This window comes from Neolamprologus multifasciatus, chromosome 10, assembly GCF_963576455.1.
Source record: "Neolamprologus multifasciatus chromosome 10, fNeoMul1.2, whole genome shotgun sequence".
Lineage (NCBI taxonomy): Eukaryota > Metazoa > Chordata > Actinopteri > Cichliformes > Cichlidae > Neolamprologus > Neolamprologus multifasciatus.
Genome location: NC_140448.1, coordinates 30,725,774 through 30,741,589, shown reverse-complemented (window position 1 = coordinate 30,741,589; position 15,816 = coordinate 30,725,774). Strand labels below are relative to the sequence as shown.

At 42.0% G+C, this 15,816-nt stretch overlaps 1 protein-coding gene and 1 long non-coding RNA gene across 9 annotated transcripts in view; both read right to left on the bottom strand.

The window, feature by feature from the left end:
• LOC146510488 (uncharacterized) overlaps positions 1-7,673 on the bottom strand; it is a 28,880-nt gene extending 21,207 nt beyond the window's left edge. Inside the window, exon 1 of the long non-coding RNA XR_014876304.1 lies at positions 18-7,673. This is a non-coding gene — a long non-coding RNA (uncharacterized LOC146510488). The remainder of the gene's footprint in view (positions 1-17) is intronic.
• The window catches only part of sgcd (sarcoglycan, delta (dystrophin-associated glycoprotein)), a 598,968-nt gene that overhangs the window by 219,203 nt on the left and 363,949 nt on the right, over positions 1-15,816 (bottom strand). The window lies entirely within an intron of this gene.

Genomic DNA, 15,816 nt, shown 5'->3' with positions numbered 1-15,816 from the left:
ACCGCGAAGACAGGGACCTCCGAAGGATGCAGCCGACGTTTTAGGACACAGCTACAGTGAAAGTGGACAGTAGATCCTCGTTTTCTTAGGATAAAACTCATCGTTATAGCCAGGAGCAGCACTAAAGTGATCCACTTCACGTTATCTTACTCCGAGTTATCAATTCTGTCCCTAGTTAGCTAACATAAACTAATGCAAGTCTATTAGCTGCAACCAACCAACCACATGACGTCATGTTCCATACTGACAGAAGATGGCGCTAAACACGTTTTTAAACTTTAACTTTGAGCAGTGATTTCTTGAGGCTCAGTGCTGTAAATGAGCTTTTAACCCTTTAGTGTTTCATGTCCTCTTTAAAGGGGAAAGAACATATTATATGGAGGCGGGAGGAATCGATAATGGAGTAAATGATCTCCCTGGTCACATCTGAGGTAAACGCCAAACACAGGAACCTCTTCCCTTATACTCTGTGGCTGCAGTGCAAACCGCTGATCCACCGTGCTTGCTTCATTCATTACACCATCTCAGTTTGTTTCATGACAGTTTGTTTCCATTCCTAGAAACACACAACAATGGAACACCGCTTCTGTGCTGCCACTGCTAGGGTGCAGTAGCTCCACCACCCCACTAGGGGGAGGAAGCGGGTTTGTGTACTCAAGTTTCTCTAGTAAATGGAGTCTGGCCAAGTTGATACCAGCACACAAAATATTAGCTCTGAAGTTGGCTGTACTGGAGCATGAGAAATATATGCTTGTAAGTACGATTGTATTTTGTGTTCATGTTAAGCATGTGATGTAAAATGGGTTGTTGACGCTCATATTTGAAGCCGGCGGGTTAGCTGCACTGCCGATGCTAATTGTGTTAGCATGTCAATAGGAAATTCTTATGTGTTAGCTTTAAGCTAGCGGGATTTGGAGCTAACATGTTTTCATTTATTTTTCTTGGTTATACCAGCTATAATTCAAGTTTCTAAGTCTTCAGTCTGTACTTGTAATGTGAGAAATATATTATGTTCCAAGTGTATGTTTTAATATGCTTTTCTTATGTTTGTAGTTTTACAGTGCACTTCATTAGGGAGACAAATAAACGCTGCAATGATAACGGGAAGCCTTTGCCTCTCCTTTTGAAGAACTGTTGATCTGTCTGCCAAACTGGGCATCAATGTACAGGAAGGGCAGAATAGCTTCTCTCCACAAAGGGGTCAGTTTGAGTGCGCTATAGTGGGGTGACCCGGTAAAAACAACAAGTGGGCCACTCTGGAAATAGGTTGCCCAGATGTTACAGAAGAGCAGAAATCCCACTGAGAATACAGCCCAGATGTGACAGATTCACATCAGTTCAGTTTTTTTTTGAAACTGGAAAATGTCATCCTGTCAGATGCTGACACGTCTCACTCTGCAGGACTCAAATGACATATTTCTGATTTTGTTCCCCCTCTGTCGTTACATCATAATTAGTAATTAGTTCATGCTTAATGCTTTGGTAGACACCAACAGGCCATTTTTGAGTATATTTAATTATAGTGAGGTCACTGAGTTAGCATATTACACCGTATATTAATCCGTCAGGATTTTCATGTATTATATAATCTGATTCTTCTAAACCTCTTTGCATTCATTTCCTGTGCCGTCACAAGCTGACTGATGGCGGTTTTGACTTCTCTGCACTTCAAAGATGGTTTCCGGTAAACATCTGTGGTATTTACTGCACTCTGCGCTCATCTACAGCATCATCATTATAGGTGCTCGCCGCGGTTGTCCATCTTCTCCGACGCCGACCGAGCATTCATTTGTATGCACACTGCTGCGTTGTTTGGGAGTCTGGGACTATTTAGAACAACAATTTCTTTGGTAAGTGCCAATCGGTCATGCTGTACTCTCTCAGGGACGTGACAGAGTTGAAAAAAAGAAGTCAGCAATAGGTACGCACACACAGAAGAACAGAAACAAGGGAGACAAAAGTGGAAAAGACAAGAGACAGACAAAGCAGGAGAAGCTAAAATACCTCTCAGGGAAAAAAAAACATTGAAAAACATCAAAGGAATGGAGACGAAATGAGAGAGCGAGGAAGCATGAAGGGAGACGGAGAGAAAGAAAAGAGAGAAGCAAAGAGATCACAACCTTCACAGCAAAGGTGAAAACTAAAGACGGTTAAAGGTTACAGAACAACAAAGATCTGCAGAAAGAGAAAGGACGTTTTGTACAGTTATGTACTGTTCTTTGGAAACAGCTGGAATACTGACGCCTTTCAGAATAAAAACAGCAAACAGTTCACCATTTATAAGATTTGCAATGATTATTTCACTAATTGTCTGTTCAAGCTTTGATAGCAGCAGATGTATGATGTTGTTTCCAGTTTTTGTGACCGGGAACAGTGTTAGAGTTTGTTTACAATGTAACGATTAATCATGTCAGAGCTCTCATCTTCAATGGTGCAGATCAGCTGGTCTGCTGGATTTTTGACTCCCAGTGCAAAGATTAAAAAACACAGATGGACGCACACGATGAGAATGGGGGTTATTCGATTAAAATCGATTCTAGCGTGAATAATATCGATTCATTAAAATCCTGAATCGATTTGTAAATATAAATTCATTTTGTACGAAACACCAGAATCTCAGGCTAAACCTCACAAAAAAACCAACCACCAAACAGCTAAAAACATCAACTACAGCAGGAGTCTGCACAAAGACGTAAACACAGAGCGCGGCTGCAGACGCATCAGGATCAGTGAGACGTCAGCTTTCTCACCTGACGGCACGGACACGGACACGCCGTCGGGCTGAGAGCCGACAGCTCACTGATTCTGATGCGTCGGCGGGTCTGCGCTCTGCGTTTACGTCTTTTTTTGCGCTGATTCTGAAGCTGCAGGTTTTGTCTCTCTCCAACCAAATTTGACTGAACCAGCAGCAAAAGAAGATCCAAACTACGCTTCACATAAACATCGTCATGAATCCCCTCTGACCTTTAAATCACACTTCATGCACAGCTCTCTCTCTGTACTTCAAGACCAGTTTCCCATCTAAAAATCTGTTTTCTGCATTGTTCGCTCGCTTATTACGCACCAGTCTACCATCATGCACAGCGCTGTCGGCTGCTGTTTGTTTGTTTGTTTTTTAATTTAACTGACGTCCAATAAGAAAGCCTCATTTCTGCTGTTACTGACGAAATGTAAACTTTTTAAAATGATGGGAAATTTCAAAACGCTCAGCTGTGTCTCTAATTAAACCTCTGTGACTTTGCTCTGCTTCACTTCAGCAGCATCAGGTAATGTTTATATGCTGATGGTTTTCTTCTCTTCTTGTTCTACTGCAGAATATTTAAAGCTATCTGCTATAAAAAGCCAGGAAAATCTCCTTCATGTTTCTTTATGTTTTATGCTCTGTTACTTTGACTCAAAGGCTTCTGCTGTGATGCTCACACCTCTGATGAAGTCTCACAAGTGTCAGCTTTCTTTGTATACATAGAAAAATATGGATATGTACTGATAAATGATCAGAATTATAATATTTCTGACTGTCTGAGGCAAAGTTTCCCTGATTCAAATCGATTGAATCGAATCCAATCGTGGATCGAATCCAATCGATTCTAGAAATCAGTGACGATACCTGGCCGTAGGTGAGAAACTGAAGGCACGAGGATGAGTAGATGGATGTGTGGGACAGAGTGGGAAAATAAAAAGATGTATGTACTGTATTATAATGCAAAGCTCATGTCCTACACTTTATGGTGCAGTAAGAAACTAGAGTGTAGTCACAGCCTGTCTATTTAATATGATATAGTATGAAAAGTAGAAACAGTGTAAGTGGCCTCTCATGTCACTCTTGGTTGTTTTTAATGCCCTATACATACTGTTTCAATAGCGATGTTCATATCTAGCTTCAAACAATGGAATCAGCATTTAGAAGAATAATAAATATGATAATATGAGCAAAAAGTCGCTGACCTTTTGTATTGTGTGTTTACAAAGTGTAACCAGTTGGAAAAATCCCAGCTTAAAAGCAGACGAGCTAAAAAAGCCTTTTTCCAGACACAGGACGAACTGAGACGCTGCACCGAGGATCAGTATGATGAAGGAATATTTTACACAGTGAATCATGCAAAATGACTCCAGTCGAGTCTACGAATAAAAATATGCAGGAAGAAATGAGCATAATGGCTCCCCTTTTAAACTTAAAGTCAAAGTTAGTGCTTTTTTCTGCTTCGGGTTTCCCCAGGCGGTGTTTCCATGCTTAGCTGCAGCAGAGGGATACTTCCTAGTCGTATCATGCAGATCTATTGCTGGGCCAGAACACATTACATCATGAAGAGAAAGTCAGCTACCAGGAGCTGCTGGGTTTCATCTTTTTTCGGACAGATCAAATTCTGCACATTCGTCTTTCAGCAGAAGAGTTTTTGTTTTACTTTGTCGCGTGTACGCACAGCAGAATAAGTTACCAAGAACTCAGCACACACATATCACGACCTCTCCTCTTAAACCCCGCAGGTAGATTAGAGGCTTCACAAGCAGGGACTGCACATCACCTGTGTGAGAGCACAAACTCCCCAAACCCCACTTGTTTGCTACTAATTGGGTCTAAAATGTGACAAACATATTGCTAATTATCGTAACACTTGAAGTCCCTCATCATGTTAAGTGCCTGTAATCAGCCTCAAAGTCGTGTAAACAGCAAATCAAAGTCACAATGTGTTAGCGGTTCACTTTAACACGAGTTCTTGTGGAAACTGTGGAGATTCTTCGTCGTTAAAACGATGGACTGATCAAAAAGATGCCAACAGAAGCAGGCCGAAGGACAAGGAGCTGTTTTTCTTTGTTTGCATGAAAACAACTAATTACTGTGAAGGTGATTATTTTTTTCACAAAGGGCCAGGTTGGCTTTTACAGCCTAGTCAAGAAAATCATCAGTTTGCAAAACTGCATTTTTTATGAAGTCGGGGGATCCTTGTCAAAAACATTTGCTTAATGACTGGAAAAATGACGCTGCAAATAGAGTTTATAAATCACACGATTCGGGTAAAGTGTTTCCAGCTGCAGTCATTTATATTTGGCAGCATATTGCATGTTATATTTGGCTCTGACGTGGGACATCCCCACGTCTGCACAGGTTGGGAAAGCATAAGGTGGGGATACTACCAGAAGGAACCCCACCCACACAAACGGGCTGCAAAGCAGCTTGCAGCTCAGCAGTAACTGCCGCTAAATTAAAATACAATACATCTATACTTTTATACAACTTCTTTCTGTTTAAAATCCTAACTACAAACTAGGGGTGGGCGATATAAACAGTCATAGCAAAGAGATGAAGCACTTTTGAAATAAGGGGAAAGCCAAAAACTGCGCTTCCTCCACTTCCGTAATCAGTGTTGCCAACTCCTCAGTAAGGAAATCGCTATTGGCTGTCCTAAAAGTCGCTAGAAGTCACTAAATGATGTCATCGCCTAATTTGCATAATTGGTCAGTCTAACGTAATTGTAACCTGCATTGTTGGAGAGAGAAATAACATCGTGGAAGAGACATAAAGTCAGTAAAAAACGTCCTAAATGCATTTAGAGTTTATTTAGAACTACAAATTACATTTATTTTAGCAATTATTGTTTTTTTTAATGTCACAATTCCAACCCTGCTCCTTAATCCGGGCTTGGATCGGCAAAAGTGACCCGAAATAGGCACTCTGGTGGAGTTACTGTGTGTGTGTGTGTTTATAAGTAGTTTTAAACCTTGTGATCCACAAAACAGCATAACAGTAAAAGAAGAACTGACTCGTATTGTGGATGAATAATCTCAGGCTCGTGTATAGCATCCTGCTATGCGATTGCATTTGTTCCTAAAAACATTTTCTAACAGATTTCTGCACGTCCAAATCGGTTCGAGGTCAGTAAGCACAACCAGGATTCATACATAAGGCGCACTCTCGATTTTTGAGAAAATTAAAGGATTTTAAGTCCTTATAGTGTGTAAAATACGTTATACAGAAGAAAAGAATATATCGTGATATATATCGTTACCGCACGTGCTTCAAATTATATCGCGATATGAATTTTAGGCCATATCGTCCAGCCCTACTACAAACTCACTGCACATGAACAGAACTGAAGACAGCACAGTGTATTTACAGTTTTACAGTCACAAGAGCAACATATGTTTAAAAAATGAACAATTTTACCCTCACAGTGGTTTGAACTAGTTTAAATAAAACTATTTATCCTATAATGAATCTGAGATGCTAAAAAACAACATTTTTCAACAGCATGAAGCTGATGATAACAGCATCGGCTAAAAGTTTAAACTGGAAATCCAGTTAGTTAGAAACTTTCAGCTCTGGCGAGTCTTTCCTCGCCACGACTTTGGTCGAAATGCCTTTTTAATAACAATTCCCAGCTGTTAACATCTGAACAAACAGACTGATTGATTGTAGTCGGGCGAGTGACCAAAACACACGAGGAGTTGATTGCAGTTATTAAACCTCCACAGTCTGAACATATCGCAGCCTTTATTGCGAGGTTTAGAAAGGCCGACTTTAAGTATTATTTTGCTTTGTTAAAAATACAATGTTTCAAATTTGTGGTTGCAATCACAGAGCTCACACTGAGCATAATCAGCCCAGTTACAATAAGTCTTATTTCAGAAAATAAACCATTAGACGCTAAAGTTTGAACTAAAGAGAGTTTTTTGCATTTTATTAATCGACTGATTTCTTTTTTGAGTCGTGGTTTATGTTTGAAAGCAGGAAACTAATTATATGCGTCTCCAAGTTCGGCCAAAGTCTGAGGAAGCCGTAATGAAGTGAAAAGACTGCGAGCTCTGCCAGGCCATCACACTAAATAAATAAAAAGCCAGCCTCTTAATTGACCTGCCCGATGGCTGGATCACACTTTGATAGAAGATAAATAAGAGGACGACTGTAATGGATGGACCCTGCAGGTGTCCGGTCGGTTTTACAGACGCAGCTCATTAAACTGATGGAATCGAGGGAGCGCGCGCATCTCCATGAATATAATTTCAGCCTCTCTGTACATTTTTTTTCACTCGGCGTCTGAAGGTTTAGGTGCTATTTACCCTGCAGCGAAGTGGACACAAACAACGGGCGGGGGGGAGGGGTATAATTTCCATGGAAATGACTTTGCTGTGCAGTGCCAGGCGGATGTGGGAAGACGTTTGCTCCGCTCAGTTTGATTCCTGCTCCAAAGTCTAATCCTCAAATTATCACTCAGTCAGCAAACCCCCCCTTCTCTGCTCTCAAACCCCACTTTTGTCCCTCTTCTCATTTTCCTCTCAAACCGCCCTGAAGCTCTATCTGTCCATCTGTCTGCAGGAGAGAGGAGACAGTATCAGAGACATTGCATAAGTGCAGACGGGTGCTTCGCTGAGGGCCACGATGACTGGTGCTCATGCAAGGGGAAAAACCCATAAAAGCATAAAACATTCAAAACTAGTAAATGGCTTTTTTTTGATAGAGTTAAAGACATACATAAACGTGTATCGGCGATAAAAAACACAGAAATTACAGCTTCATGCTCCACAGGTGTGTCACAGTAAGTGCATGCATTATTTCTCACAGCCTCTAGGGGCAGTGGTGAGTACAGCACTGAGCTAACCTTTCGAGGCTCCGCCCAGGCACTGCTGAGCCCTCTGATTGGTTAGAAAAGTGTTTTTCTTTTAACAGCCTGAGATATGTCAACATGTTCTCACTCCCAAAGCGTCACATTTTACGCTAGGTGACAAATCGTCAACATATTACGTTTTCGGCTACCCACCACGTTCCTAAATGACGACCTCGGAAAAATGAGGAAATATGAGAACCGTATGGACTCAATCTACACATGTTCGCTCTTTTTCTTCAAATCGCTTAGAAACACGCTATTTAACATAATCAAAGTCCTGGTTAAGATCAGGAAAAAGGTTATGGTTAGGGCTAGGGATAAGGTTAGGTTTAGGGCTGGAATACAGGGCTGGAACGTCTATTACCGCGGGAGCGTCATTGCATTGGATTTCGCCCATAACCCGCCACGTACCATAAGAACGCCGAAGGTCTCCTTTCGCGTTCCTCAGGAACGCCGCGGGACGTGACAAAACGTCGGCATGTTACGCCTTGGGAGTGAGAACGGGCTGGATATGTAAACACACACAAAAGAATCAAAGACACTGGAGTATTAAAAATGCGACACTGTTAGCGATGGATCGACAACACCATCGGCAGGTGAACTCTAGTCAATTATAAAAGCAGTGACCCTGCTGTAGGACCAAGGTACTGACTATAAACAACACGAGGGGTCAAAGTGTTCATTAGCACCGGATGTACTGATGGCCTTAAGGACATAAATCCAGTATACCGCCCTTTGTTTGAGGCACTTGATTTTGTCCCGCCCCTGGCATCCAGACTAATAGTTTCAATATCTCACACTCAGTGTTAATCACTGTCATGATGTGCTTCTGTGCACTGTTAGGCCATGAGATACCTGCCTTCACCCACCGCGTCCCTGAGTCTCCTTTAGTCAGACAGAGACGACCACCAGAGCATTTGAGTAGGTGCAGCACAGATGACACCAGTTTTATTCATAAATAGATTTTCAGGATGTTCTCATAATGTTAGTAAATAAATAAATGACCACAGTAAAAACTAACTACAGACCAGTAAGTCCTTAATTGTTGGAGATCTTCTGGAGCTGATTCTCATGTTGTTCTCTCTTTGGTTAAACATATCATAGATGTTGTGAGTTTGAAGAAAATACAACATATTCAACTTTTCTAAAGACCTAAAGGAAATAAATTACTAATTTATTTATTGTGAATAAATGTTAGTAGTCAGTAAATTTAAACTGCAGACGTGGGAACACAAGCTGGTCTTTAGATTAACGTTGTCATTTCTTTGTTGTTTGCTCCATCATGTCCAACCAGCACGGTGGTGATACGAGCCAGTGGGAGAAGATTTGTGGCAATAATAAAATGCAAAATTCAACTGAATGATTTTTTAAAACAAAGGCTCTGCAAAAATAATAATAGTTATTGATGAAATAGACGTATCCTTTCTTTACCGTCCCCATCCTGCTGAGAGCTAAATGAGAAGAAGCGTTGTCGTGTCTCTGGACAGCCTGTAGAGCAGCGAGTGGAAACAGGAAGAAGCAACTCTTCAGTCTCGTGTCAAAGAGCAAGGATGTTTTACTCTGCATCGCTTTTCACGACTTTCCAGACTTGAGGCGGTTTTATGGTTGCAAAAAGACCACGAGGCTCACTGCCAGATGGTAAATATAATGTTCTGCTGGGGAGCCATATTGCAAAAAAGCTCAGCTAAACAGTTTCCAGCAGCACTGGGCATTATTCAAATGCATATATCTCCTGTAGTGTGGAGGAAACTGTCACAGTAAAAAAAATTAATGAATGAATGACTCAAGAGTTTTTCAGCTGGTTGTATCATGCACGTCTATTGCTGCATGAAACAACCAGCTGAAAAACGTCTTAAATATTACCCCAAGCACCTCGTTTCTTTAGCGATCTCTGGATCAGATAGGGCTAAATGCCAACCTCGCTGCATGACAGACATCTGTTCTCTTCTGCTTATTTAAACTATTGTTGTGAAGAAGCTCCTCCTCATTCTCTCTGTTTTGGCCTTAAGGGGGCAGAAGCGCTTCCCAGACCTCAACAGTGAGAAGAGTCCATTGTTGGGATGGGAGAGGTCCATCATAATCTTCCTAGCTTTGGACTTGCACCGCTTGGTGTAGATGGACAGCAGGTCAGGGAGCTCTGATTGAATGATGCGTTCGGCCGAGCGCACCGCTCTTTGCAGATCTCGTCTGTCCTGCTTGGTGCTGTTCCCAAACCAGGTGCAGATGTTTGCCGTCAGGACGCTCTCGATGGTGCAGCAGTAAAAGTTCTTGAGCACCTTCAGTGGCAGATGGAAGTCTCTAAGTCTTCTGAGGAAGAAGAGACGCTGACGGGCTTTCTTAACCAGGGTGTTGATGTGCTGTATTGTCGTGGAGAAGCTGGAGTCTATCCCAGCTTCATGCAGTGAGAGGTGGGTTACACCCTAGACATGTCCCACTCTCTCAGGGGTGACACAGGGAGACGTACAACCACCCAATTTAAAGCACCAGTTATCCTAACAGGGCTGCGAGAGGAAGTCAGAGCAGTTGGGGGAACGTGCTAACTCCACAGAGAAAGGCCTCAGCCAGATGGAGGATTTGAACCTCTTTGTAACAGTGCTAATGTATATGTTTGGGGATAAAGAGGGTGAAGGGCAAACATTACTGATTATCAAACTAAGTTTAGTACCTGCTGTTAGCTAGCACACATTAAATGTAACTTAAACTTGAAACGTTTGTGTTTCCTGTTACATTTATTAGTTTATTTAAACACTTGAGGCATAAGAAGATCTTTCTTATCCTCTTACGCTCTTAACCAGCAGGTCGCTACTTACAGCGTTACAATAAATAAAATCACATCAGCACATATTAAAAGTACAGACGATTATCTTTGTTAGCAAATCTTGTGCCAGTTGGGTTTTTTTTAAAGCTGTTCTGAGAGTGACTGAGGAGCTGAATGCACCAAACAGCTGATGTAAATTCATGTCTGTGTGAGCAAGATGTCAATCAGCATCGCGACAGGTTTCCTGTTTCTGTGCAGCTGCAGACACGCAGACAGAAATAAAAGTCTCTCATTTTCATTGGAGGCAACATGTTGCTCTTATTGTGTTGTGTTTAGCTGGAATATAAATGCTAAAAGTGCACACAGTGATTGCTAAACGTAATTTAACCCCAAGCTAGCAACTCTGTGTACCTGCTCTGCCTTTGCCTGCTTCCTTCTCTTTCCTTTCTGTGGTCCTGTCGTCTTTAACTTTACTCAGATCTGTTTTCCTCCTTCATCATCATAATAATAATGGATTGCATTGATATAGCGCTTTACAATTCCACTATTCATTCACACACTGGTGGAGGCAGCTACAGTTGTAGCCACAGCTGCCCTGGGGCAGACAGACAGAAGCGAGGCGGCCATATCGTGCCATTGGCCCATCTGGCCATCACCAGTAGGCAGAAGGGGTAAAGTGTCTTGCTCAAGGATACAACGACCGAGACTGTCCAAGCCGGGGCTCGAACCGGCGACCTTCTGATTACAAGACAAACTGCCAACTCTTGAGCCACGATCACGATCTTACTTGGTAGCGTTCGCTCTTACACCCTCAAAAGTGCACGTTCTCCCACCTGTTCAGTGCAGTGAAAGCTCTACAGCAGAGCTCGGTGGTTTGATGCTAAATGCTGATCAAGGCTGAGAGCAAAGCTGGTCTTTTGAAGCGTGGGTCTTATTGTATCTGCAGAACTGCGCCTGTTGGGGAGGATGAACCTTGGAAAACAAGCTCACAGCAAACAACTGACAGCTCGCAGTGGCTCCTCCGAAAGACCGTGTTGACTTTAGTAAGTCAGCGGGTGGAAACACTGCCAGGGTTACGGAGCCATTACGATGCCTAATATTAAGCGGTGTTTTAAACCTGCATTACAGCAGCCGTGGATGAAAGTTACAACCGTGCCTGGAGCTGCTAGCTGCATGTTTTTGTTAAACCAAGGACTTTAGCATCTTTGAAACAAGGCTCACGGTTACTTTGATTCATTTATTTTATTCTGCATTAATGACATGCCTAAGGCCTGCCTTTTTTCTTTTTGTATAAATATTAGCAAGTGTCTGCGGCCGTGCTAACAAATCTGTGAGTCTTTACTCGAGCTAAATGATAATGCCACAGCACCAGTCCTTTGGCAAAAACAAACATGGTGAGCTAGATCACTTTTGGAAGCCGAGCTCATTTATTTCATGACTTTTTTGGCGATGTTGGAAGAAATCTGGTCTGATGATATGTAATGACCTGACCCTCTTCTGTTTGCCATCTTCTTTTTCTGTCTGTATTGATCTCGAGGACAGCCTCCTTGTTCTTCGTTTGAAAATATTTACTGTGTCCATTTTCTAAAGGGAATAGAGTGTATGTCAGGATGCTGAGACCAGAAACTCATCACGATTCTCCCTGATATTAAGTATTTTCACAATAAATGCATTTATATTTTATCCCAAAAGAATATTTCTGTTTCTCTGGAACAATTGTAAAGATCATTAATCACTAAGTCCTCAGTCCCACAGGCCTGAGGACTTAGTGAGGAGACAGTTGTCTCCTGGCTGAGTAGCAGTCAAACTTGGAAACGTCTTTTTGCAAACAAAGTAACAAAATAAAAATATCCATAACTAGGGATGCACCGATACCGATACTGGTATCGGGTATCGGGGCCGATACTGTAAAATGTGTGTGTACTCATACTCGTAAAAGTTAACCGATACCATGAACCGATACTAACTTATTTCATTAATCAGAGGGTGGCTTGTCATTTCTGTTGTAGGGGGCCAATTATTATTTTATTTATTATTTATTTTATAATTTTTTATATTTTATTATTTATTTAATAATAATTATTTTGTTTGTTTGTTTACAATATGGACACTCTGCAATAATTTAAAAGTTTATTTTATTCCAAACAGAAGTGTTTATTTATTATTCTGAAAGCTCGAGACAGTGCCAATAGTTCAGTGATATTTTGTAAAATTACAATGTGGAGACTCTGCAATAATTTAACAGAAGTACTTATTTTTCACTTGAAATTTTTTTGTGGTCATTTTTATTAAGATTTTATTTTTTATCGGCAGGAAATATAACATATTTCTTCCAATTAATTGTATTTGTGTGTGTGTGTGTGTGTGTGGTAGAAGTATCGTATTTTGTACTCTGTATCGGCAAGTACTCAGATCCAAGTATCGGTATTGTATCGGTTTGAAAAAATTGGTATCGTTGCATCCCTATCCATAACCACTGAAGCCAACACATTTTAAAAACGGCAACTTTTACTTTGAAAAAGGAGAATGGTCACCATCTCCGGCGTGTGCTGCACTCTTCACAGTTTCCTTACTGTTTATTAAGTTTGCAGACAAGTGGGCATCAACTGCAGGCAGCTGCAGCAATCTGCTAGTGACCAAGGCAACTGCAAGTTGTTTCTGAAACCAACCTAACACCCTAGTGACTGTTGGTTGATCGCCAGAGACCATAGATAGTAAAAAACATGGATGTAGCTTCCTGGTAGGAAAAATGAGGATTGTGGAAGTCCCATAAGTCTGCACTTCCACAATCAGAAACTTTACAGATGACCACCAGATGGCGATAGCTGTGAATGTAAAAAAAAAACAGATTCCTGCTGAGATTATGGTCCCAGTCACTCATTGTGGGTCATTAGAATAAAAAAATTACCAAAACACGTTTCAATATTGAGGATGAAAGTCATTCGCTAATGGACGTGCGATTTCACAGTCAGCCCCGCCCCTCCTTGTCACATCTGTTTATTTGCAACCCAGCGACAGTGAAAATGTTCATCTCGAGGCTTCAAAAAGCTTCACAAGCCAGCGAGTGATGTCACAGTAGCTACATCCATCTATGCTAGCAACCTCCACCAACCACTCCCAAATCGGTTGGGGAATTCCAGTGATGACCAGGCAGCACCATGTGGCGTTTACACCTGTGTGACTGTGGCCCGAAGTCAGAATCAGAATACGTGACAGATTAATTTCATACATTACAATGTGAATGGTTAAAGGATCCTTCTCAAAGGTTAGCATAAACACTGTTTGCAGATATTATGATGCTGCATGAGTGCAGTGTGGTTGTACTTGTCTTTGGCAACAGGCAGCTGCAGACAGCTGAGAGCAGACAGTAACGAGTACATGAAGAGACAGAGAGTCGGGACTGGGGGTTGGGAAGTGTGGGGATATCTGGAGCCGTGACTGTGTTCCTAATATATCTGCGCGTGGATCGACAGCTGCGGTGTGTCCTGAAGCAGTCGACTGTGTTACATGTCAGAGTCGCAGTGGGATGCAGCAGTTTCCCGGTGGAGTGCAAACATAATCGGTGTATAAATAGCGGAAGGCAAAAATAGACGGAAAGAGCTGCTGGCTGCACGTAAGCCTGAAAACAAAAACATCATATTTCGATCCTCGGGTAAACTCCTGTCAGTGATGTTGTTAAATCACAGAACTGCTTCAACAACACTTTTATGGCATTAATATCAACTTTCAAAAATCATACCAAGTTTCTAAAAAACTGCAGCAACTGAGAAGCAGTCGTGAGCTGCCTCCCATTCAAACATCGCAGCAGCAACAAGGACTGTTTTACTGTCACCTCTGAGTGAAAGCCACGCCCCCTTTCTTTAACCCTTCAAAATAAAATTCAACTCCTGTGCAGCTGAAGGAAGAATCTCTCCACAGAGGCCTAAAGAGTTTTTTCCACTTAGGCTGTAACATGTTAATACTGTTATTTCCATATTTTAACACAGGGCTCTATGTGGAAGTGAACACATTGGTTTGTGTATCCCCGGGACGTCGCTTCCCTCAGTTTCCTGCAGTTTCCCTGAGTGGCACACCTTAGAAAGCATCACCTAATCACCATGGACAAAATAATTAGGCCACACCTCTTAATCTTTGACTTTAGGTGAATTATTCAGTCCCATTGCCACTAGCATGTACAATCAAGCCCCAGCAAAGCAGTTTGTCTTTACAGACATTTGTGAAAAAGTCTGCAGAGAGTGGAAATATTGCAGGAGGCAATATTGCAACAATATTGTGATCAACTGTAAGTGTTGTTATTGCTAAGTGGAAGCATTTAGGAAACACAGCACCTCAGCTGTGAAGCGGCAGACCACCTAAAATTAGAGGGGTCGCTGAGTGCAGAGGCGCCAGTCTCCAACTCTGTGCAGACTTAATAACTGCAGAGCTCCTCTGGCATTAAAATCAGCATGAAAAGCGTGAGCCGGGAGTTTCACGGCACAGCTGTGAATGCATAAATGTTCAGACTGGTGCTTAGTTTGGCAGCTCCTGTGCTAACTGTTCTCTCTTTGTGCTCTGCATTTCCTATTTGTGTCAGTCGGCCTCCAGGAAGCCCCGCCTGTTGTTTTTTACTCGTCAAGTCGAGCAACCTTCCTTCCTACTCTGGCTAGGTGACACTGGAGCAGCCGGTGCAAACCACATTTCAATAAGTGTAAACTTGTGTCGCCAGACTTATGTTTCACCGTGCATGCAGACGTCTGTAGAAAATCTTACTCTCAGCACAAACATTGGGAACTTTACATGTCCTGATACAGCAAATTTAGATATTGAAAAGTCATCATTCTTCTGTCTCAATATTACCGGCTTCTCTCTTCTTTTTTAAGTCTAACAGCATTCAGCAGAGCAGGTATGTTCACGTACAGCAGAGCCAAAGCAATGTACTGTATCCAACCATATTTTGGGCAACACTAACTGAGCGCAGGGACAGAACTTTATGCTGCATGAAAGTCAACACCATCCCCAACATCCCCAAAGCAACAGCTTTACAACCACGAGCCCAAAACAAACATCCTCAGGCTCCACAAATAGAAGACCCTCGGGTCTCCCGGTGAAGGCCAGAACCTTGATCAGTAAACACTAAAACTCTCAGCTGCAACAGAAATGAAACACAACAATGCTGCAGCCATCGAGTCACAGCAGGGCTGCCTCTTAAATGAATGTGCCACGCTCGGCAACCTTCGGGTAATCAGTTTGACATAAATCACAAAAAAGGAACAGGTACGCCCTGAAAACCCTCACACACAAACACACACCTGAACCAGCATGCTCTCAGTAAAGTGGTAAAATTCTAAATTACTTTCTATGGCTGTTTTCAACACTTGAAATCTGGTCAATGTTGAGCGATTCGAGCCTGGACGCTGTCCAAAGTGATTCTCTTGCACGTGTAGCACGCAGCACACTCTCACTACTGGAAACACTTTG